General features: G+C 43.7%; 1 protein-coding gene across 1 annotated transcript in view; it reads left to right on the forward strand.

Moving 5' to 3' along the window:
• Positions 1-23,581, forward strand: part of LOC140205570 (uncharacterized) — a 183,648-nt gene that overhangs the window by 36,240 nt on the left and 123,827 nt on the right. The window contains exon 2 of the mRNA XM_072273195.1: positions 7,374-7,438. The gene's annotated coding sequence lies outside the window, so the exon portion shown is untranslated. The remainder of the gene's footprint in view (positions 1-7,373; positions 7,439-23,581) is intronic.

Genomic DNA, 23,581 nt, shown 5'->3' on the forward strand with positions numbered 1-23,581 from the left:
CCTTACGGAGGCTTTCCATCTTGTAAAAGATTTTAAAATTACAAATACTTTCTGAAACACAAAGTATTTGCAAAACACAGGTACAATTCCATTGTGCTGGGAAAACAACCAGCATTATCAAGAACTGCTCTCTCCCCCCACCTCCTCCCCACGGACATTCCCCCTGCTCTCCTCTCCTGTTGGGCAGAAGATAGAAAAATATGAAAGCACGTACCATCAGGCTCAAGGGCAAGTTCCATCCAGCTGCTGTCAGAGCTCTGAATGGATCTCTTATTAGCTAAAGAGGAATGAACGATCTCCCAGTCTACCTCACTGAAGCCCCTGCACTTTTTTCATTTGCCTGTGCTGCATTTTTGTCTGTACTGCAGCTACAACACTGTGTACTGCATTCTGTTTCTCTCTTACTATTTCAGTATACTTACGTACGGCATGATTTGACTGGATGTCGTACGACAGAACATGAAGATCAGGATTACCTTTATTTGTTACACGTACAATGAAACATCGAAAAAGACAGAGAAATGTGTTGGTTGCGTCAGCGACTAATGCAGACTGAGGAAGTGCAAGTATCGCCATGTTTCCAGCATGTCCAGAACTTACTAACTCTTAACCTGTATGTCTTTGCGATGTGGGAGGTACCCAGGGGAAACCCATACAGTCACAGGAGAATGTGCAAACTCCTTACAGACCGAGGCGGGAATTGAACCCTGATCTTCAGGATCACTGGCACTGTAAAGCGCTGACTGCTATGCTACCATGCTGCCCATGAAGAAGCTATTCACTATGTCTCTGCACACGCGACAATAATTAACCAATATCAATATCTCACCCAACAAACAGGAAAAACCCTTACTACTGCTTGACCCAAGACCATCCACCCCAATGTCTTCTGATGCATTGAGTAAATTTAGCTTGATGATCTTAAGTTCTTAACCAAGGTCAATTTATAATATCAGCTAAACACTCTGATCATTGTTTAATTCAGGTGTCGTTTTTAGGGGTGTTTACTACTACAGCCCAAAATGTCAACCTCCATCGATGCTGCCTGACCTGCTGAGTTACTCAGGCATTGTGTGTGTGTTGCTCTGGATTTCCAGCATCTGCAGAATCCCTTGTGTTTACAGCTTGTCTGTTTCTTAGTGGCCAGAATCGAACAAAGCACAACAATGTTGCTGCTGTTGGGAACTCTCTGAAGTTCTCTACGTCAAGTTATGAAGTTACAAAGTGCGGTGCCCTGTGCTCTGTAGGCCACTGTATAAAGGAAGGACTGACCTACACTGCCCCTCGAGCACAGAACCCTATTCAAAGTCAAAATCCTCGTAAATTTATTATCAATGAACATATATGTCATCATATACTACTTCAAGATTCATTTTTCTTGCAGGCATTTACAGGAAAATAAATACAATAGAATTTATGAAAAACTATAATTAACCAAGACTGACAAACAAACAGCAATAGGCAGCTGTCGATCCCTGAGGACCATGGGTTTGTGCCTCTGGTGGACTGTGTTCTCTCCTGGGCAGGAAGATTTGAAGAACTGGCTGTTGCCCATGCAGCAGCTTCCCCCTCTCCACGTCACCGATGTATCCAAGGGAAAGGCAAGCGCCAATACAGCCTCAGTGTCATCGCAGAGGTCACCAGAGTGAAGTTGTAAACAACTTCAGGGACCCTGGCTCTGAATTTCTTCCTCGGGGTTTACTCCTGAAGCCTTTCCCATGGGTGGGTATGCCCGCAAAGCAGTGGAGGTTTAAAATCAGAGTTTTCCTTCTCCTAGACGGGCTGCTGTCCAAGGCTGATGAGCTCCACCTGCCCAAAGACGAACAACCAATGTACAAAAAAAAAAGTACAAATGTACAAAAAAAGACAAATCATGCAATTATTTAAGAATGTAAATAAATAATACTGAGAACATGAACTGTAGAGTCCTTGATAGTGAGCCCATAGGTTGTGGAACGAGTTCAGCATTGAGTTGTGTGAAGTTTTCCACACTGATTCAAGAGCCTGATGGTTGTTGGGTGATAACTGTTCCTGAGCCTGATGGTGTGGGACCCCAGGCTCCTGTGCCTCCTTCCTGACAGCAGCAGTGAGCAGTGGTCCTTGATGATGGATGCTGCTCTCTTATGGCCGTGCTCCTTGTAGATCTGCTCAATTGTGGGCATGCTTTTCCTGTGACGTACTGGACTATACCCACCACTTTTTGTGGACATTTCCGTTCCTGGGCTTTGGTGTTTCCAAACCAGGCTGCGATGCAACCAGTCAGTACTCTGCACCAATAGAGTCTGTCAGTTTTCGATGACATGCCGGATCTATGCAAACTTCCTTTCACCATTTACTACCTAGTAAACTCCCGGCTGAACATCAGCTCAGACACACTCTACTACTCAATCTCCGCACCCTTTGATCTGCTGGCAAATAATCTATCACCTCCCTTTTGAATCTCCTCAGTGATGAAGCAGTCCCAGTCACCCGGGTTAGAGAATTCCACTCAGTCATAAACCTTGGATGAAAAATCTTCTCATCACCCCTCTGAGCTTTATCAACACCCACACAAAATGTGGAGGATCCCAACAGATCAGACAGCATCCATAGAAATGAGCAAACACCCGATGCCTTATCTGAGACCCTTCAGGGCTGAAGTAGGATCTAGGTCCGAAATGTCAACTGCTTATTCATTTCCTTAGATACTGCCTGACCTGCTCCAGTACTTTGCATGTGTAGCTTTGGATTTCAAGCACCTGCAGAATCTTTCATGTTTCTGAGCTTTCTCCTCAGCTTTTATTGACTTATTTTTTAAATTTAGAGATACAGATACAGCCAGCTGGTGGCGTAGTGGCACCAGCGCTGGACTTGAGTTCGAATCCGGCCGGCGCCCTTGCACGCTCTCCATCCATGCCTGGGTTGAGTGTCGAGCTAACAACTCGACCTCGTTAAAAAAAAACCTGGAGCGGGATGGGCTCTGCCAGGTTTCAGATGCCCAAGGCACGCCATACGATCAGCATACCAGAAAAGCTTGTCATGATGGCGCCCTGATGACTCCATCGGGAGATAAGGGCATGTGCACACACACACACACACACTGACACACAGAGCACAGTAACAGCCCATCTTGGCCCGATGAGCCGGCACTGCCCAATTACCTCCATGTGACCAATTAACCTACTAAACTGTACGTCTTTGGAATGTGGGAGGAAACTGGATCACCTGTAGAAAACCCACAAGCTCACAGGGAGAACATACAAACTCAGCAGAATTGAAGCCGGGTCACTGGTGCTGTTTAGTGCCAGTAAGAACAGCACCAGTCCGATCAAGAACATGAAACATAGAACAATGCAATACTGGAATCCAGCACCCAGGACATGCCCTTTTCTCACTGTTACCATCAGGTAGGAGGTACAGAAGCCTGAAGGCACACACTCAACGAATCAGGAACAGCTTCTTCCCCTCTGCCATCCGATTCCTAAATGGACATTGAACCCATGAACACTATCTCACTACTTTTTCTTTGTACTACTAATTTTAACTTAACTATTTAATAGACATTTAGTGTATACTTACTGCAATTCAGTTTTTTCTCAATATTTGTTTATCATGTATTTCATTGTACTGCTGCCATAAAGTTAACAAATTTCATGACATATGCCGGTGATATTAAACCGGATTCTGAATCTAATTCTGAAAAGGCCCTCCAGCCCACAATGTCTGTGCTAACGACGCTGCCAATTTAAGCTGCATATTTGACCTCATGTAGTCTATATCCCTCTTCATACGCCTTTCTAAATGATTTTTAAATGTTGCTATCTAAGGAGTTAGTATGTCCCCCACATCACTGCGTGGGTTTCATCTGAGTGTTCCAGTTTCCTGCCACAGTCCAAAGATGTACCGGTAAGTTGGTTAATTGATATTGTAAATGTTCCTAGGGTTGGGCTAGGGTTGAATTAGTGGGTTGCTGGCTGTGCAGCTCATTGGGCAGGAAGGGTCTGTTCTGTTTTGTGTCTCCAAGTAAACAATAACTAAATAAAATAATTTCTGCTTCCATATTCTCCCCTGCTTGATCCAGTACCCAACACTCCCTTTGTTAAAAACTTGCTAAGGACACCTCCTTTAAACTTTTCCCCCTCTCACCTTAAAGCTAAGCCCTCTAGTATTTGCCATTTTCAACCTGGGGAAGCAGACTGTCTACCCTGTTTGTGCCTCTGATTGGCATCAAATCACTCTTTAGCCATTGATGCTCCAGGTTTTGCCTCCCAGCAGTTTTTACGCCATGGACCCCACCATTATCCAAGGGCTCCACAGACCCCAGGCTAGGAATCCCTGTTCTAGAGGAAATCAAAGTTCAAATTTCGAAGTAAATTTATATGTCACTAAATACCACCCTGAGATTCATTTTCTTGCAGACATTCACTATAGAACAAAGGAGTACAATAGAATCAATGGAAATCTACACACGAAGACTGTCAGACAACCAATGTACAAACGAAGACAATTGTGCAAATACAAACATTAATAACAATAATAAAATATAATAAATCATCATCATTACGTGCCATGTTGTATGACTTGGGTGATATGACCGTGATTGTGCTTGGCAGCCTTTTTCAGAAGTAGTTTGCCATTGCTTTCTTCTGGACAGTGCTTTTACCAAACGGGTGACCCCAGTCATTATCGGTACTCTTCAGAAATTATCTGCTTGGCGTCAGTGGTCGCGTAACCGGGACTTGTGATGTGCACCGGCTGCTCGTACGACCATCCACCACCTGCTCCCATAGCTTCACATGACCCTGATCGGGGGGGGAACGGTGCTACACCTTGCCCAAGGGTGGCCTGCAGGCTCGTGGAGAGAAGGAGAGGCTTATCCTTCCTTTGGTAGAGAGGTATTTCCACTCCATCACCCAAAATATACAGAAGGTTCATGTTAGTTAGTCCATCAATTAACCTGAGTGGCTGCTTATTTGGGACAACTCTTAAAGAACAAAAGCTAATTGAGTAACTAGCCGGGATTCCTTTTGTTTATTTGGACACTATGTTGTTTAATTGGGACAGGAGACTGTTGCCAAACAGTTTCTAACTAGCGTCAACTGCGTGCACTTGTGTGGCTGTTAGACAACACACTGTGCTGTGCAAACAGTTTCGTCGACTGTACCTCTTCCTAGAGATGCTGCCTGGCCTGCTGCGTTCACCAGCAACTTTTATGTATGTTGCTTGAATTTCCAGCATCTGCAGAATTCCTCGTGTTTGCGTTTTTAAACAGCATCAGTTGCGTACGTTTGCGTTCAAAAAGCAGTGATACTTGTCACTGATAGTTGGCAAGAAATAAGCAGGGGTGTAGTATAAGTGAGGTATTGAGTATAAGAGCTGGAATGTTATGATGAGGTTGTATAAGGCATCGGTGAGGCCGATTCTGGAGTATTGTGTTCAGTTTTGGTCATCAAATTACAGGAAGGATATAAATAAGGTTGAAAGAGTGCAGAGAAGGTTTACAAGGATGTTGCTGGGACTTGAGAAACTCAGTTACAGAGAAAGGTTGAATAGGTTAGGACTTTATTCCCTGGAGCGTAGAAGAATGAGGGGAGATTTGATAGAGGTATATAAAATTATGATGGGTATAGATAGAGTGAATGCAAGCAGGCTTTTTCCACTGAGGCAAGGGGAGAAAAAAACCAGAGGACATGGGTTAAGGGTGGGGGGGGGAAAAGTTTAAAGGGAACATTAGGGGGGGCTTCTTCACACAGAGAGTGGTGGGAGTATGGAATGAGCTGCCAGATGAGGTGGTAAATGCGGGTTCTTTGTTAACATTTAAGAATAAATTGGACAGATACATGGATGGGAGTTGTATGGAGGGATATGGTCCATGTGCAGGTCAGTGGGACTAGGCAGAAAATGGTTCGGCACAGCCAAGAAGGGCCAAAAGGCCTGTTTCTGTGCTGTAGTTTCTATGGTTTCTTTGATCAGTTAGAGCTATTTTGCTCACAGTGGTTTCAAGCATTCAGGCTTAGAGATGCCAGAAATGGCCAGGAGTGAAAATGAAATGATTTCACTACTTCAAGTTACAAAGAATTTGAAGGTGTCAATAATCATTTTGAATGCTGCAATGAAAATGAAGATTTGGAGGATGCAATCATCGAAAGCACTGTGTGAAGACAGCCCACTGTCTGCACTAGGTGTCTACACTGATTTTGTTCACTTACAGTCAGTCAAAAGAACATGGCAGAGTGTTGGCTGTTTGTCCTATCTAACAACGGCAATGAAACTTGTGCGGGAGAGTTTTTAAAGTGGAAAATCTATGCACCATTGGAAGCCCGGATCCAGTGGTACGAGTATTCATCACAAACTGGGGTCTTCCGTGGTTGCTGTGGATGACCACGATTTCTCCTCTGCCTCATCGTGGTCTTCGCTCTCCACGAAGCATTGCAGAACCGCTTTCTTGACCGTTGGATCCCACTGCAGATCTTATCCAGCCGGTCCACCGGAGCTGACTTCTCATGCTGGGACAGGCACGTCCCTATTTCGCAGGGCAGGAGGTTCACTTTAGGCTGCTGGCCGAAGCAGTGTACCACGTGTGGCGGCTGCTGCTTGCAAACAGCTACTTGAAGCCACAGGTGAGAGCTAAGTGTCTACTGGGGACCAAGGTTAGTAAGCTGCCCCAGAATGGACAGGACAAACCCCCTTACCAGAAGTGCTACCCCTCCCTGGATACCCAATACACGACAGCGTACACTGGATGAACTTCTTCGTCGTTGATAGGAGCGAATACAGTTTTATAGGACTGTAGTGGTGTTGGTAGTGTTCTAGTTTGTTTGGTATTTCATTTAAATGTGTAACTTGCTACTCAGTTAAACAATAGTTTGTCTTTTTAACAATTTCTATGAAAATTTGGCTAATTGGGGCAGCTAATTAGGCCAAAATGCACTGGCCCTGATGCGTCCCAATTAACTGGAATCCACTGTGTCACATTACAAAGATTATGTCTGAGTCTTTGATTCAAAACTTGCAACCATTTCACAATTCAATATTACCTTGCCCAGTTGATTGTAAACTGCTGATACTTATTAACTTTACAACTGAGACCATTCAGCCCAGCAGGTCCCTACTGTACCTGCTCCCCCTCACCATCCCACACTACTCCATTCCCCCTCACCTTCCATTTTAATGAGTGTCCCCTTAATTACATCGTGATGGTTAGTACTTGGCATGGTTCTCTGTTTGCGCATCACTAAATTTGTTAAACTTGTGAAGATTCTCACGGTTTTTGAATGAGTGGGGCGAAACGATTTGAACCTTGAACACATTCCCAGGCAATCTGCTCTTGGCACTTATCCACATTTTGCTTTGCAGTCCTGTAACAGTGATATTGTCCCTCCTCTGTCTAACAGATCGCCAGCCTACCGTCATCAGGATCTCCCCTTCCAAAACTTTCAGTGACATCGTGACCATTCAGGTAGAGGCAAAAGAAAGCAGCTTTAATTGAATTTGTATTCATGCTACTCAGATTTATTCATGAAAAAGTTGCTGATGTTCTGAGTTTTATTTTCAGTTAATACACCTCAATAGAATGGAGGTGCACTTGAAATAATATCCAGGCTTGATGCACTGTGTTTTTGTATGTGATCAGATTTTTGTAATGTCTAGAGATGTTTTCTTGATGCATTCATTACAATTTTGAAGGATTTTATTTGCTGTTGCATTCTGGGAAAAAACCTGTGTGTTCTTTCTTGTTTTCTGTTCTGTTTTCGAGGGTTGCTCAGCTTAAGGCTTGCCCTCAGGGTCCATCTCTGATGAGCTTTTTTTCTGATCAATGATCTGCAAGCATGTTTTCAATCAGCTGGTAATCAGCTGGTGACTGCCCTATTCAGTTCCAGACTCTGGTGGTAGAAAGTTAGACTATTGCTCTGTTCTCTAGAATTTCCTGGGTGCATGCCAATATTTCCAGGGATCTGAGACAGTTAGAGTGCTAGGAAAGGAGTCAGGGTATTGCAATAGGTTTGAGAGGAATAGTTTAGTGTATTAAGCTCTTTGCATATGTAGGAATTAAAACTGATCACTTGCATACTATTCCTAGTGACGAAGAACCAACGGGGTATTCAATGAAAACTAAGTGCCTCTTTCCCTTAGACATATTGTTTATGAATTATAACAGCACTGGAGATACAGAAGAAATTACCCTTTGAGGTTCATCTGGGCTAAACGTGGAGAGGATGTTTCCTGTAGTGAGTGAGTCTAGGACCAGGGGGCACAGTCTCAGAATACAAGGTTGTCCCATTAGAACAGCAATGAGGAGGAATTTCTTTTGCCAAAGAGTGGAGAATCTGTGGAATTAATTGCCACAGATATCTGTGGAGGCCAGGTCATTGGGTATATCTAAACAGGAGATTGACAGGTTCTTGATTAGTAAAGGCATCAAAGGTTATGGGGAGAAGGCAGGAGAATGAGGTTGAGAGGGATAATGAATCAGCTATGATGCACTGGCACACTAGACTCAATGAGTAGGATGGCTTATGGTCTTGTGGTCTAAAAGAAGGAAAAAGTTATAAGTTATTTTCCAGGCAGCAATACCATGCCCAGGTCTGGCACCACATTATAAGACGTGAAGACTTTAATGAAGTTACAGGGATTTATCGGGGTGGTTCTTGAACTAACAGATTAGTTACATTTTTTGAATAGTTTTGTGTACCATTAAGAATTCAGGAGGAGATTCGACAGAGGTGTTATTAGAACAATGAAAGGTTTGAAATAAATTGATGGAAAAATGGCAATGAATAACCAGGAGGTTCAGATAAAAGGTAAGCAGAGAGAGAATGAGAAAAATCTCTTGTCTTCCACAGAGCCTTGGATTTGAAATATTCTGTCTGAGAGCACAGATGCAAATGGAGCTTCTGAAATGGATGCATTTAGAGTGGACAACTAATAGTTGTGTGTGTTGCTGTGTGTTTGTGGGTGTGCGTGGGAGGAGGGTGGTGTTTGTGTGTGGAAAAAGGAGGGATTGAGACAGAGCCTGCCTGGTCTCCAGTCAGCCCTGTTGCCGCAGTATTTGTACAACAGTCTGTGTAAAACTGTGGAATTCATTGTCTTAGATGGCTGTGGAGGCCAAATCATTGTGTATATTTAAGACAGAGATTGATAAATTCTGGATTAGGAAAGGTGTGAATGGTTATGGGGAGAAGCAGGAGAATAAGGTTAAGAGGAATAATATTTCAGCTATGATGGAATAGCAGAACAGACTCAATGGGCCAAATGGCCTAATTCTGCTCCTATGCCTTACTGACTTATGGTGTTATTCCATGTTGAAAGAATGCCCACTCAGGCAGCTGCTGATCCACAACACAGGACGGTTATAGAAAGCAGTGCTGATGACAGTTCAGCTGCCAGTGTTTCAGAGGTTCATGCAGCGTGGAACCTCTCAGCGAGTGGACAGTGCCGAGTACATTGTGAATGTGCTGTGATTATACATTTGGGACATCCCCGAGTCCAACAAGAACACTTGTGTTCCATCAACTGCGGCTTCTTACACATCTCCGATTTCTTTGCCTAACATTGGGAGTGTGCCGTCTGCTACTTTATCCCTAAACTCTGGAATTCCTTCCCTAAACACTCCCCATTTTATTTTCTTTTAAGATAATCCTTCAAACCAACCTCTTTATCTGCCCTAATATGCGCTAATGAAAGGCTCTGAAGAACCCTTTATCTGATAACAGACAACTGCTCAGTGAGGCAACCGGCGGCAGGTTACCACACTGGAGGTGCTCTATCAGAGAACCATAGGAACTGATGGATCAGAGAAAGAGGTCCTACAACCCATTGTTTTTATTAACACCCCCCCCCCCACAAAAGGCTGCTGAGACTTAAATCTGAAGTAATATTATAAGCTATAAATTTGAGGTATAATTATCTGCTTTAAGTATTCAGATTCAGATTTATTTAACACATGTACATTGAAACGTACGGCAAAATGTATTGTTTCCCTTAACAACCAACACAGCCTGGGGACGTGCAGGGGGAAGCCCGCAAGTGTCGGCACGTTTTCCAGCACGCCCACAATGCTCGGCAGAACAACACCGAACACAACAAAGCAACAACAGTAAAGCAAGCCCCTTTCCACATGTATGCACGCGTACGTGCGCGTGCGCGCACACACACACACGCATGAATACTCCTCCAACTCCAAATTCAGACAGCATTTGTTGAATATTCCCACATCTTGGACCATTCCGTGTGTAGGTAAGGAGGGGATGATGTTGTGCGAAATTAGTTTTGCATCCTCGGTGAATGGGCTTGGAAGACACTCATACTTACATCAGTAAGTAAGTTACCCATTTATTTACAGGACAAGGCAAACACTAACCATTCAGTAAACCACTCAAGTTATATTCAGTTACAAACATATATCTAAAGTGTGCACACAGGCCCCTCTTACTGCAGCACACTTCCACTGTATCCGTGGCACTATCTGCAACCTGGTCCACAGAGACCCAGAGAGTAAAAGAGACCAGGTGCTTTCAGTGTGCTAGATTTATACTCGACTTGTGCCATGACATTACCAGCCAGTGCAGGTGCCAAGCAGCAGCATGTGGGAGGACTGCAATGTCTAGCTAACACAGGAGAATATCTTTCAATGAGCTGGTAAGATGGACATTTATTGCAACAGATGAAATGGTTATCCTGGGACTCACTGGATCAAGCAGTGAGTTCTAGATCCCCACTATCACTTGGGTGAAAGAAAATCCTCTATACTCCTCTAATCATCCCACCAATTTCTGTCCTCTCCAGTAACTAACACCGTTGTCTCGAGAAATCGATCTCTCCTGTTCATCTTGCTCAGACCTCTTCTGATGTTATGCGCCTAAGTCAAACCTCCCCTCCCCCTCTTTGCTAAACATCCCAGAGTGGCCGAGGACTGAAGTGGATTTACTTCCTGAATCAAAATCAGAATCAGAGTTGCCAGGCTCTGGACTTCAGCCTTCGGCTTTGCCCTCCAAATTCTGCCGACCTCTGGGTCATCTCACTATTCAAGACTGTTTACTGTCATTTCCAGTACACAAGTGTAAAGGAGCGTGAAATTATTGTTACTCTTGTTCCAATGCAGCACCAAAGCAAACTCAGTAAAATAAAGAACACAACAATAATAATAAAACTCGATAAATATAAATCCCAATGGGAGTAGGCAGTTTCAGTGGTTTGGCAAGGAATAGATGGACCAATAGATGGGCCATTTTCTGTACTGTACTCTTCTCTGACTCTATGACTCTAAATACATAAGGTAGTTTACATACATTGATTGTATATCCATACAGTGATGCTAGGGACAGGAGTCTCGGTACATAAAGTGACTGAGACGAAATGATAAAGCAGTGGCAGTTGGGGGTGTGGAGGGGTGGATTAGTGGGAGGAGGTGTTGATCAGCTTTACTGCTTATAGAAAGTAACAGTTTTTGGGTCTGAATTTGAGTTGACTTTATTACTTACATCCTTCATCTATATGAGCAAAAATCTTTATGTTACATCTCCATCTAAATGTGCAATGTGCAATTTATAGCAATATGTAATAAATAGTATGCACAACAGGACAGTCTAATATAACATAGAAATACAATTGTATTAGCATGAATTAATCAGTAAAGGGCCTGGTGGAAGAAGCTGTCCCGGACCCTGTAGGTCCTGACTTTTATGCTGTGGTACCGTTTCCCAGATGGTAGCAGCTGGAACAGTTTGTGGTTGGGGTGACTCGGGTCCCCAGTGATCCTTCGGCCCTTTTTACACACCTGCCTGTGTAAATACCTTGAATAGTGGGAAGTGCATTTCTACAGATGCGCTGGGCTGTCTGCATCACTCTCTGCAGAGTCCTGCGATTGAGGGAAGTACAGTTCCCATACCAGGCAGTGATGCAGCCAGTCAGGATGCTTTCAATTGTGCCCGTATAGAAAGTTCTTAGGATTTGGGGCCCCATGCCAAACTTTTTCAAGCGTCTGAGGTGAAAGAGGCGCTGTTGTGCTTTTTTCACCATACAGCCAGTATGTACAGACCATGTGAGATCCTCGGCGATGTGTACGCCAAGGAATTTAAAGCTGTTCACCCTCTCAACTCCATTGATCTCAATAGGGGTTAGCCTATCTCCATTCCTCCTGTAGTCCACAACCAGCCCCTTTGTTTTTGCGACATTGCGGGAGAGGTTCTTTTCTTGACACCACTGTGTCAGGGTGATGACTTCTTCTCTGTAGGCTGCTTCGTTATTATTTGAGATAAGGGTAATCAATGTAGTATCATCAGCAAATCTAACTAGCTGATTGGAGCTGTGGGTGGCGACGCAGTCATAGGTGTACAGAGAATAAAGGAGAGGGCTTAGGACACAGCCCTGAGGGGCACCTGTGTTGAGGGTCAGAGGGGCAGAGGTGAGGGAGCCCACTCTTACCACTTGCCAGTGATCTGACAGGAAGTCCAGGATCCAGCGACACAAGGCAAGGTGAAGGCCGAGGTCTCTGAGCTTTTTGTCGAGCCTGGAGGGGATTATGGTGTTGAATGCTGAACTGTAGTCCAAGAACAGCATTCTCACATAAGCCTCCTTCTTCTCCAGATGTGTAAGGACGGTGTGTAGAGCTGTGACTATTGCGCCATCTGTCCAACGGTTGTGTCGGTAGGAGGTCCAGTGTGGGTGGTAACTTGCTGCAGATTTGGTCCTGGTGTGAATGCTATGTAGCCTCCTCCCAGATGGGAGTGAGACAAACAGTCCATGAGCAGGGTGATTGTGATCCTTCCTGATGTTACTGGCCCTTTTCAGGCATCTTTCTGAATATTTGTCCTTAATGGCGAGCAGACTGGTGTTAAAGATGCACTGGGCATTTTTGACTACCCGTTGTCGAGCCCTCTTGCCCACTGCAGGGCAGTTTCTGTACCATGCAGTGATGCAGCCTGTCAGGGTGCTCTCTTCTGTGCATCTGTAGAATGATGTGGACATGGATGGGCAAAGTCCAGCTCTCTTCAGCCTCCTCAGAAAGTCATCTCTCCTGATTGTGCAGAAAGGGCTCTGGGACCTTGAGCTTTAATAAATACCAGCATTTGTAACGATTTATTCCTGAAAAAGTAGTTAATAGTTTGCCACATTGCTGGACACACATCATCTGTACACCCAACTATTTATCAGTTATCTTGTTTGTCCTCTCACAGCCCTGGTGTGGACAAATCATCTTTATACACGTTTGCTGCAATTACTGGCTTGTGCTTCTCCCCTTACCCACCTTCTTATTCTGGCTTCTCTCCCCTTCCTATGTAGTCCAGATGAAGGATCTCGGCCCACACTATCGACTGTTTATTCCTCTCCACAGATGGTGCCTGACCTGCTGAGTTCCTCCAGCATTTCAAATCAGTTCAATTCAAGTTTAATTTTCATGTAACCATATATGAATCCTCATGAATACAGCCAAACGAGGCAACGTTTGGGGTCAAGCTGCAAAGATACATTACCAACAGTCACAGACAGTAAGCGCGCCCAAGGTCACAATTTCATAATGAGTTCCATTATGCAAAAAGAGAGCATGGCAATGCATTTTCCAACATTATATTGCCATCCTTTGCTTTCAAACATCCACCTGAAGAACAGAGGAGCTTTTTACCAGTAATATTCTTGATTTGTTGATGTAACCTTTTTGGATCAGTAATAAGGATTCTTTCTAGTTGCTCACATTCCTGGTTTAATCATTCTTCTTTGGCTTTTTGACATAAGCTTTTAACTTTTTTATCTAAAGACTTATATTCTATAGGATTTGCTTTCTTCAGTCTCCTTTCTTCCATTAGATTTTTGATTTCATCTGTCATCCATTTATTCTTTGTGCTTTTTTCTTTTGTAGGAATCACTGACTTTGCTGATTCTACCAAGGCAACTTTCAGACAGTTAAACTTCATTTCTACATGATCACTACCATCTTCAACAGATTCTATTTCTAGACTTTGAAATCTATTCCTTACTTCAATTGTAAATTTTTGTCTTAAGTTTCCATCTTTAATTAATCGCAAGTAGTCAAGGGATTTTTCAGGTTTTTGCTTCTTTAGTTTTTTAAGTTTTACTTTTACATGACATACTACTGGGTTATGGTCACTATTACAGTCTGCACCTGGATATGTTTTGCATTGAGTCACTGAGTTTCTAAATCTTTGGTTTATAGTAATAAAGTCAATTTGATTTCTAGTGTTATCACCTGGACTTTTCCAGGTCCACAAGTGTCTTGGATGGTTTTTAAAGTAGGTATTCATAATGACCTGATTATTCATCTTGCACCATTCTACCCATTTCTCACCTCGTTCATTTCTTACCCCTAGTCCAAATTTTCCTATGGTATTTCCATCAGCACCTTGTCCTAATTAGCATTTAGATCTCCCATGACAATGACCATATCTTGAGATTTGCATCGATTCTTTGCTTGTTCAAGCTCTTCAGAGAATTTATCTATATCCTCATTTGTTCCATCTGTTGTTGGTGCATATACCTGTATAATTGCTATATCAAATGGTTGTCCTCTGAATCTAACAAGGAGCACTCTTTCTGATATTGCCCAATGTCCTAAAACACTTTTTGCCATGTTTTCATCCATAAGAATTCCTACTCCATTAGTATGGGATGTTCCACAAGAATAAATTAGTGTTTTGTTTCTATTCTGACATGTTCCAGCACTTATCCAATGAACTTCATTAATTCCCATGATGTTAATCTTTAGCTTTTCCATTTCATTTATCACATTGTCCAATTTTCCTGCTTGCTATAGGTTCTTACATTCCAAGTGGCAATAATTTTCTTTTGTGTTACTTGAATTTTATGAGCAGTAGCTTGATGACGGTCGGGGATCCCCTGCTGACCAGAATCAACCCTACCGAGCAAAGCATCTTCAGAATTGTCTTGAAGATCCTCTTGACGCTGCTGTTGTGTGATACATTTTGTGATTTTGACCATAGTTTTCTTAACAAATAGATTCTAGGAAACCTTGTATCTAGCAATGATGGTTTGCTATTGCCTACCGTTGGGCGAACTAAAGAAATCACCATTTCTCTTCCCAAATGTTCATCCGCCTATACTATAGCTGTTGTCATTTGAGGTCGTAGCTCATCCGCCTTCTCCATCATAAGTTCAGTTGCTGAACCTGCCGGATCTGTCGTTGGCCTTCGCTCGTATCCTGAGCAGGAACCCTTGCAGGTGCTACCGTTCCGGGTCAGAGCGGCCCTGGGAGCAATGAATGGCTAAGGGGTAACTCCACCTTCCCCAAAGCTCTGATAGTCCCCAGTCAGAGCCTCATCACCGGTTGCAGTTTAGCATCATACCCAGGACAACTTATTACACTAAAGTTAATTTTAAAAATATTTTTCTTATTGTAATTTACAGTTTTTTTGTATTATGTATTGCAATGTATTCCTGTGTCCAGTGACCAATTTCACGACATATGCCAATGGTAATAAACTTGAGCTACACGCACAAAATGCTGGAGGATCATCAGCAGGCCAGACAGCATCTATGGAAAAGAGTAAACAGTCGACGTTTCAGGCTGAGACCCTTCTTTGAGACTCTAAAGGCCTCAGCCCGAAATATCAACTGCTCTTTTCCGTAGATGCTGCCTGACCAGCTAAGTTCCTCCAGCATTTTGTGTGTGTGTGTGTTGCTTGGATATCCAGCATCTGCAGACTTTCTCTTGCTGGTAATAAACACGTCTGATTCTGATCCTAAATATTCAAGTTTATTTGACATGTGTACATCGAAAGGTACAGTGAAATGTGTTGTCTGTGTTAACAGCCAACACACACAGGAGTGAGCTGGGGACAGGCCACAAGTGTCGCCACTCATCCCAGCACCAACATTGCAAGCCCACTATGCTTACTACAACAACATAAAACACAACAAGCAACAAAACAACATCAAGACAATTTCCTCCCTCCCTCCCACACACACACACACACCCAGCACTCTAACCCCAAGGCAGACCCTTTTCATCAGCCTCCAGTATTGACTTGAATTCACTCTCTAGCTTAAGTTTCCCAAAATCATAGTACAACTCACACTCCCATTATTGGAATTGGTTTATTATTATCACAAGTATCAAGATACAGTGAAAAGTTTTTCTTGCATATGTTCATACAGATTAAACCATTACTCAGTGCATTGAGGTAGAAAAAGATAAAGTAATAACAGAATGCAGATTAAAGTGTAACAGCTATAGAGAAAGTGCAAAGCATCATCACCATCATTACGTGCCGTGTGGTATGACGTGGGTGATCATGGTTTCATGTCCATGATTGTTCTTGGCAAATTTTTCTACAGAAGTGGTTTGCCATTTCCTTCTTCTGGGCAGTGTCTTTCCAAGAAGGTGGCCCCTGTCATTGTCAATACTCTTCAGAGATTGTCTGCCCGGTGTCAGTGGTCACATAACCAGGACTTACGATCTGCACCAGCTGCTCATACGACCATCCACCACCTGCTCCCATGGCTTCACGTGACCCTGAGTAGGTGCCACAACCTGCCCAGAGGCGACCTGCAGGCTAGTGGAGGGAAAGAGCACCTTACTCCTCCTTTGGTAGAGCTGTAACTCCACTCCACTACCCAAATGTGGTAGTATAGGGTAAAAAAAGAACAGAATGCAGAATGAAATGTAACAGCTACAGAGAAAGTACAGCGCAGTTTGACAATAAGATGCAAAACTATAACAAGGTAGATTGTGAGGTCGAGTCCATTTTTAGATTTAGATTTAGATTTAGATTATGAGGACACGCAGTCCTCTTTTATTGTCATTTAGTAATACATGCATTAAGAAATGATACGATGTTCCTCCAGTGTGATATCACAGAAACACAAGACAAACCAAGACTGAAAAACTGACAAAAACCACATTACTATAACATAGTTACAACAGTGCAAGCAATACTGTAATTTGATAGAAGAACAGACCATGGGCACAGTAAAAAGTCTTAAAGTCTCTCCAAAGTCCCATCATCTCACGCAGACAGTAGAAGGGAGAAACTCTCCCTACCATGAACCTCCAGCGCCGCAAACTTGCCGATGCATCACCCTGAAAGCTTCTGACCACAGTCCGACTCTGACTCCGTCCGAAAACTTCGAGCCTCCGACCAGCTGTCCAACACCAAGCACCGAGCACCATCTCTGCCGAGCACTTCGGCCCTGGCGCCAGCAACAGGCAATAGGCAAAGCTGAGGATTTGGGGCCTTCCCCTCCGGAGATTCTCGATCGCACAGTAGCAGCGGCAGCGAAGCAGGCATTTCAGAAGTTTCTCCAGATGTTCCTCCGTGCTTCTCACGGCTGTCTCCATCAAATCAGGATTGTGCACGGCATCCTACTTCACAAATACGAGATCAATTCGGAGTGGCCACGCGTGCTGTGTCGCGCCACCATCTTCTCCTCCCTCCTAGAATCAGAATCAGGTTTATTATAAGACCATAAGGCATAGGGGTAGAAATAGGCCATTTGACCCATCAAGTCTGTTCCACCATTCAATCATGGCTGATCCTTTCTTTCCTCTCCTCAGCCCCATTCCACGGCCTTCTCCCCATAACCTTTGATGACATGTCCAATCAAGAACCTATCAAGCTCTGTCTAAAATACACCCAACAATCTGGCCTCCACAGCTGCCCGTGGTAATAAATTCCACAGATTCACCATCCACTGGCTAAAGGAATTTCTCCGCAGTTTTACATGGATGCCCCTCTATCCTGAGGCTGTGCCCTCTTGCCCTAGACTCCCCCACCATGGGAAACATCCTTTCCACATCTACTCTGTTTAGACCTTTCAACGTTCAAAGGTTTCAATGAGATCCCCCCTCATCCTTCTAAATTCCAGTGAGTACAAACTCAGAGCCATCAAACATTCCTTGTATGATAACCCTTTCATTCCTGGAATCATCCTTGTGAACCTCCTCTGGACTCTCTCCAATGCCAGCACACCTTTTCTTGACGAGGAGCCCAGAACTGTTCACAATACTCAAGGTGAGTCCTCACCAGTGCCTTATAAAGCCTCAGCATCACATCCTTGCTCTTGTATTCTAGACCTTTTGAGGTGAATGCTAACATAGGATTTGCCTTCCTCACCCCATCTCTACCTGGAAGTTAACCTTCTGGGTGCCCTGCGCAAGGACTCCCAAGTCCCTTTGCACCTCAGTTTTTAGTGGTTTCTCTCCATTTCAAAAAATGTCAACCCTTTCCTATCTTCCACCAAAGTGCATGACCATGCATTTTCCAGCATTGTATTCCATCTGCCAATTATTTGCCCATTCTCCTAATCTGATTAAGTCCTTCTGTAGTCTCTCTACTTCCTCAAAACTACCTGCCCCTCCACCTATCCTCATATCGTCTGCAAACTTTGCAACAAAGCCATCAATTCCATCATCCAAATCATTGACATATAACGTAAAACGAATCAGTCCCAAAACAGACCCCTGTGGAACATCACCAGTCACTGGCATTCAGCCAGAAAAGGTTCCCTTCATTCCCACTCTTTGCCTTCTGCCAATCAGCTACTGCTTTATCCATGCTAGAATCTTTCCTGTAATACCATGGGCTTATAGTTAGTCAAGCAGCCTCATGTGTAGCAGCTTGTCAAAGGTCTACTGAAGATCCAAGTAGACTGGAACAAGTGATTCTCCTTTGTCTATCCTGCTTGTTATTTTTTTGAAGAATTCCAACAAATTTGTCAGGCGAGATTTTCCCCTGAAGAAACCATGTTGACTACAGGCAACACACATCAAAGTTGCTGGTGAACGCAGCAGGCCAGGCAGCATCTCTAGGAAGAGGTACAGTCAACATTTCAGGCCGAGACCCTTCATCAGGACTACAGCCTATTTTATCACGTGCCTCTAAATACCCTGAGATCTCATCCTTAATATTCAACTCCCAACTACTGAGGTCAGACTAACTGCCCTATAGTTTTCTTTCTTCTGCTTCTCTCCCTCTTGAAGAATGGCGTAACATTTGAAATTTTCCAGTCTTCCAGAGCCATTCCAGATGGATACTTGAAAGATCATTAGTAATGCCTCCACAATCTCTGCAGCCACCTCTTTCAGAACTCTGGAGCATACACCTTCTGGTCCAGGTGACTTAATCTACCTTTAGACTTTTCAGTTTCCCAAGAACCTTCCCTCTAGTTATGGTAACGTCACACACTTCATGACCCCTGACACCTAGAACTTCCGCCATACTGCTAGTGTCTTCCACAGTGAAGACTGATGAAAAATATTTATTCAGTTCATTCGCCATTTCGTTGTCCCCCATTACTACCTCTCAGGCATCATTTTCCAGCAGTATGATATCCACTCTCGCCTCACTTTTAGACGTTATGTAGCTGAAGAAACTAAAGTATACATGCTTTGGTAATAAATGTTCTTTGAACTTTTGAACTTGAACTTTTCAAGGAGTTTGTTGAGAGTAGAGCACTTGTAGATTTCCAGGCTTTTAGTGAAGCACTTGATAGAGATCCTTGCAGCAGATTGATCAAGAAAGTAAAAGCCTATGGATCCAAGGAGCAGTGACAAGGTAAATGCAAAGCTGGTTCAGTGCCTGTATACCAAACGTGATCATCACTGGGTGTTTAGGGATTAGAAAGGCTGTTTGTTCTGGGGCTTGGTTGGGATAAAAGATCAGCACAACATTGTGGGATGCAGGGTCTGTACCGTGCTGTACTTTTTTTCCCATTCCTCATTCTGGCTCCACTCTTACCTCTTCTCTTCTCTGCACCTGCCCACCATCTCCCTCTGGTGTCCCCTCCTTCCCTTTCTCCCATGGCCCACTTTCCTCTCCTGTCAGATTCCTTCTTCTTCAGCTCCTTACCACTTCCACCTATCACCTCCCAGCAAATCACTGTATCTCCCCCCTCCCACATCCACCCACCTCCCCCTCTCACTTGGTTTCACCTTTAACCTGCCAACTCCCTCACCTCACACCCTCTTTTCTTGTTCCTTTCCAGTCCTGAAGAATGGTCTCAGGTCGAAACATTGACTGTTCATTCCCCTCCATAGATGGTGCCTGTGCGTGCTGCTTTGCACTTCCGGCATCTGCAGGAATTTTGCGTTTGTGATTTAAGCACAAAGTGCTGGAGGAACTCAGCAGGCCAGGCAACATCTATGGAAAAAAGCGTAGTCGATGTTTCGGGCCGTAACGTCGACTTGTACTTTTTTCCATAGATGCTGCCTGGCCTGCTGAGTTCCTCCAGCACTTTGTTTGCGTTGCTCAAATTTCCAACATCTGCAGAAACTCTTGTGTTTGTGATTTAGTTGGGGCAGCCTTGTAGCATAAGAACTCCACCGTGGATGGTTGCAATCCTAGCTATGAAAAGAGGAGGGTTGGGCATGAGGCTAGCAACAGCAGTCTGTAAAAACCCAAAGCAACAGAAACGTCAACGGGAGCTCCAAAGTCCTCATCCCTGTGAGAGGAAAGATTGTTGGCTTATGAAGTCGTGTGGTAAAAGTGGCTGCTGCAGGGACAATCAACCCTCAGCCCAGGAGAGAGGACGCTGGCAGGCTGCTGTTGGCGGCCTGAGCCCCAGTAAGGTTGATGGGCTTAAGAGGAAGAATTCCGGAGCAGAGGTGTTGGCATAATGATATTACAATGCCAGCGACCCGGGTTCAATTTCAGCGGCTGTCTGTACATTCTCCCCATAGCCACATGGGTTAACTTCGGGCGCTCCGGTTTCGTCCCACATTCCAAAGGCAGACCGTTTATTAGGTTAGTTGGTCGTATGGTTGTAACATAGTGGCGCGGGCTTATTGGGCTGAAAGGGCCTGTTACCGAGCTGTATCTCAAAATGAAAGACATAGTTAAGCTGATATTGGACTGAGTGTGTGCTAATTGGAAAAGTCTGCAAGGAAAGGCAAAGCCAATTGGGATCTTCACCCTTCAAAGTTCAAAGGAAAATTTATTATCAGAATGCATACACGTCACCACGTACAGCCCTGAGCTTCTTTTTCTGCAGGCATACTTAGCAAATCTATAGAACAGTAACTGTAAACAGCATCTGTAAATTGTAAATGTCAGGAACTATAAACTGTAAACAAACTGTGTAAATGCAGATAATGAATAAATATCAATACATAATGAGAATGAAATAACAAGATAAATGAGTCCTTAGATGAGTGTATATTCCCTTTTGTTCAAGAGCCAGATGGTTGAGGGGTAGTAACTGCTCTTGAGCTTGGTGGTGTGAGCCCTAAGGCTCCTGTACCTTCCTCCTGATGGTAGCAGTGAGGAAAGAGCATGGCCTGGATGGTGAGGACCTTTGATTATGGATGCCGCTTTTCTATGGCGACATTTCATGTAGGTGTGCTCAATGGTTGGGAGTGTTTTACCCGTGATGTACTGGGCCGAATTCACTACCTTTTGTAGGATTTTCCGCTCAAAGGCATTGGTGTCCCCATACCAGGCCGTAATGCAACCAGTCAATGCACTTTCCTCCACACATCTATGGAAGTTTGCCAAAAGTTTTCGATGACATGCCGAATCTCTGCAGACTCCTGAGGAAGTGAAGAAGTATCCGCTCTTAAGTGTTTGAGGATCACATTCGTCCAAAGTTTAACTTCAGAGGCAGTTTGAATTGAGATATTGCTCATGCTGTTCTGAACAGTCAATCTTAAACTCCGGCTGAAGGACCAAACGCTATTAACGAGGAGTGTTTGATGGTGGGGGAAAGAGATTGTGGTCTTCCCTGTCAATAAAGCACCCTGACAGTCAAAACAAACACTTTGACGGAGCATCCAATCCAAGCAGCAAGCAGATTGCTAATTCAGTCTCATCTTTCCTTAAATGCCTGCTTTCTGCCCTCTGGTCCTGACCAGACACACACACAAATCCGTTGAACAAGGTTGCTTCGAGTCAAGCTGTAATTTTCAGTTTCCATTAAGTGCCCCAAACAAATATCAGAACTGCAGCCGACATTTACCATGGTTGTGAATCAAATACTCTTTATTTTCTTTCTCTAAAATTACAAGAGGAAGGCAAGGGATCACAGGTTCAAACTATTAAAGGGTAATTTTGGGATTGATAATAGGAAATTCCCTGTTACACAGGGGGTGATTAATACACAAATGGAACTCCTGATAGATTAGTGGGTGGGTAAAGAAAATACTTGGAATCACTTAAAGAACAATGGGATATTTTATTAGGCAGGGATTAGGTTTTTGGAGACCACCTTTAGCTGTCTGTGTGATGCATTGCACCTTGCAGAGGTAGGCTCACTTTCAGGGACTCCGCGGTACGTGATCTGTGAATTATCTCTTTACTTTTTTTAATTGTTTGTACGATTTGTTCTTTTCGCACACATTTGGTGTTTGGCGATCTTTGTGGCGTGGGGTTTTTCATGGGTTCTATTGTGTCTCTATGTTTTGTGGTTGCCTGCAACGAGACAAACCTCAAGGTTTTATATGGTATACATACTTCGATAATAAATGTACCTTGACATTAAGATTTCAAAGGTTTCCAAGTACATTTAATATCAGAGTATATATACAGTCTGCAACCTGAAATTCATCCTCTTCACAGACACACACGAAACAAGAAACCCCATAGATTGAATGATAGGAACATTGAACCCCCCCATCACCCACCTTCGCACACACAGCAGCAAAAACACCAGCTCCTGCCCACCCCCACCGCTCCCTAACTTCCAACCTCCCAGCTGCAAGGGCACATGTCTTCCAGGCCTTTCCTGGAGATAGCGAAGTGCCAGACTACACAGTCAGTCGAAAACTCACTGCTTGTGAAGAACTGTAGTTTAAACTGTAGATCACAGACTCCTACAGAACCACAACCACCTTGGAAAGAAAAGAAAGACATAAGAGAACAGAAATAAGCTGTTTCATGGATGAACTGGAAGAAATTGCCTGAGTCTGCATAATCTAACTTGACTTTGCCACCCCTCTCCTACTTTAAAATCCCCCTCAATATATACCTTTTTGAGCTGATTTCGCCTGCCCAATAATCTGCTCTATGGGGCCTTGTGTCCCAAGCATTGTTTTCATACAGTATATAACATTTCAGCAAACAATGAAATATTAAATAAAATTGTTTCTTTTTAAGATGGATCAATTCAATGGTCCAGATGCCTCACAGTCATACAGAACAGAAACAGTCCCTTCAGCCCATCTGGACCATGCTAAGTTGCCCAAATAATTTATGTCCATTTTCCTGTGTTTGATCCATATCCCTCTGAACCCTTCTCATTCATGTATCTGTACAAGTACCTTTTAAATGCTGTTAATGCACCTGCTTCGACCACTCTCTCTGGCAACTCATTCCATATACAGACCACCCTCTGATTGAAAACTTTCTTATTAAATCTCTCCCTTCTCAACTGGAACCTGTGCTTTCTTGTTTTGCTTCCTCAGCCTTGGAAAAAATACTGAGTGCATTCACCCTGTCTATGTCCCTCCTATTCTATACACCTCTGTAAGGTCACCCTGCATTCTCCTGGGATGTCTTATCCTGTCTATCTCCCTCATATCTTTGTACACTCTGCATTCCCCACTGGATAAAGCCCTAGCCTTCTCAACCTCTCTCTATTATCCCATCTACGATTAGATTATGAGAACACTCAGTCCTCTTTTATTGTCACTTAGAAA

This window comes from Mobula birostris, chromosome 11 (genome assembly GCF_030028105.1).
Source record: "Mobula birostris isolate sMobBir1 chromosome 11, sMobBir1.hap1, whole genome shotgun sequence".
NCBI classification, from domain to species: Eukaryota; Metazoa; Chordata; class Chondrichthyes; order Myliobatiformes; family Myliobatidae; genus Mobula; species Mobula birostris.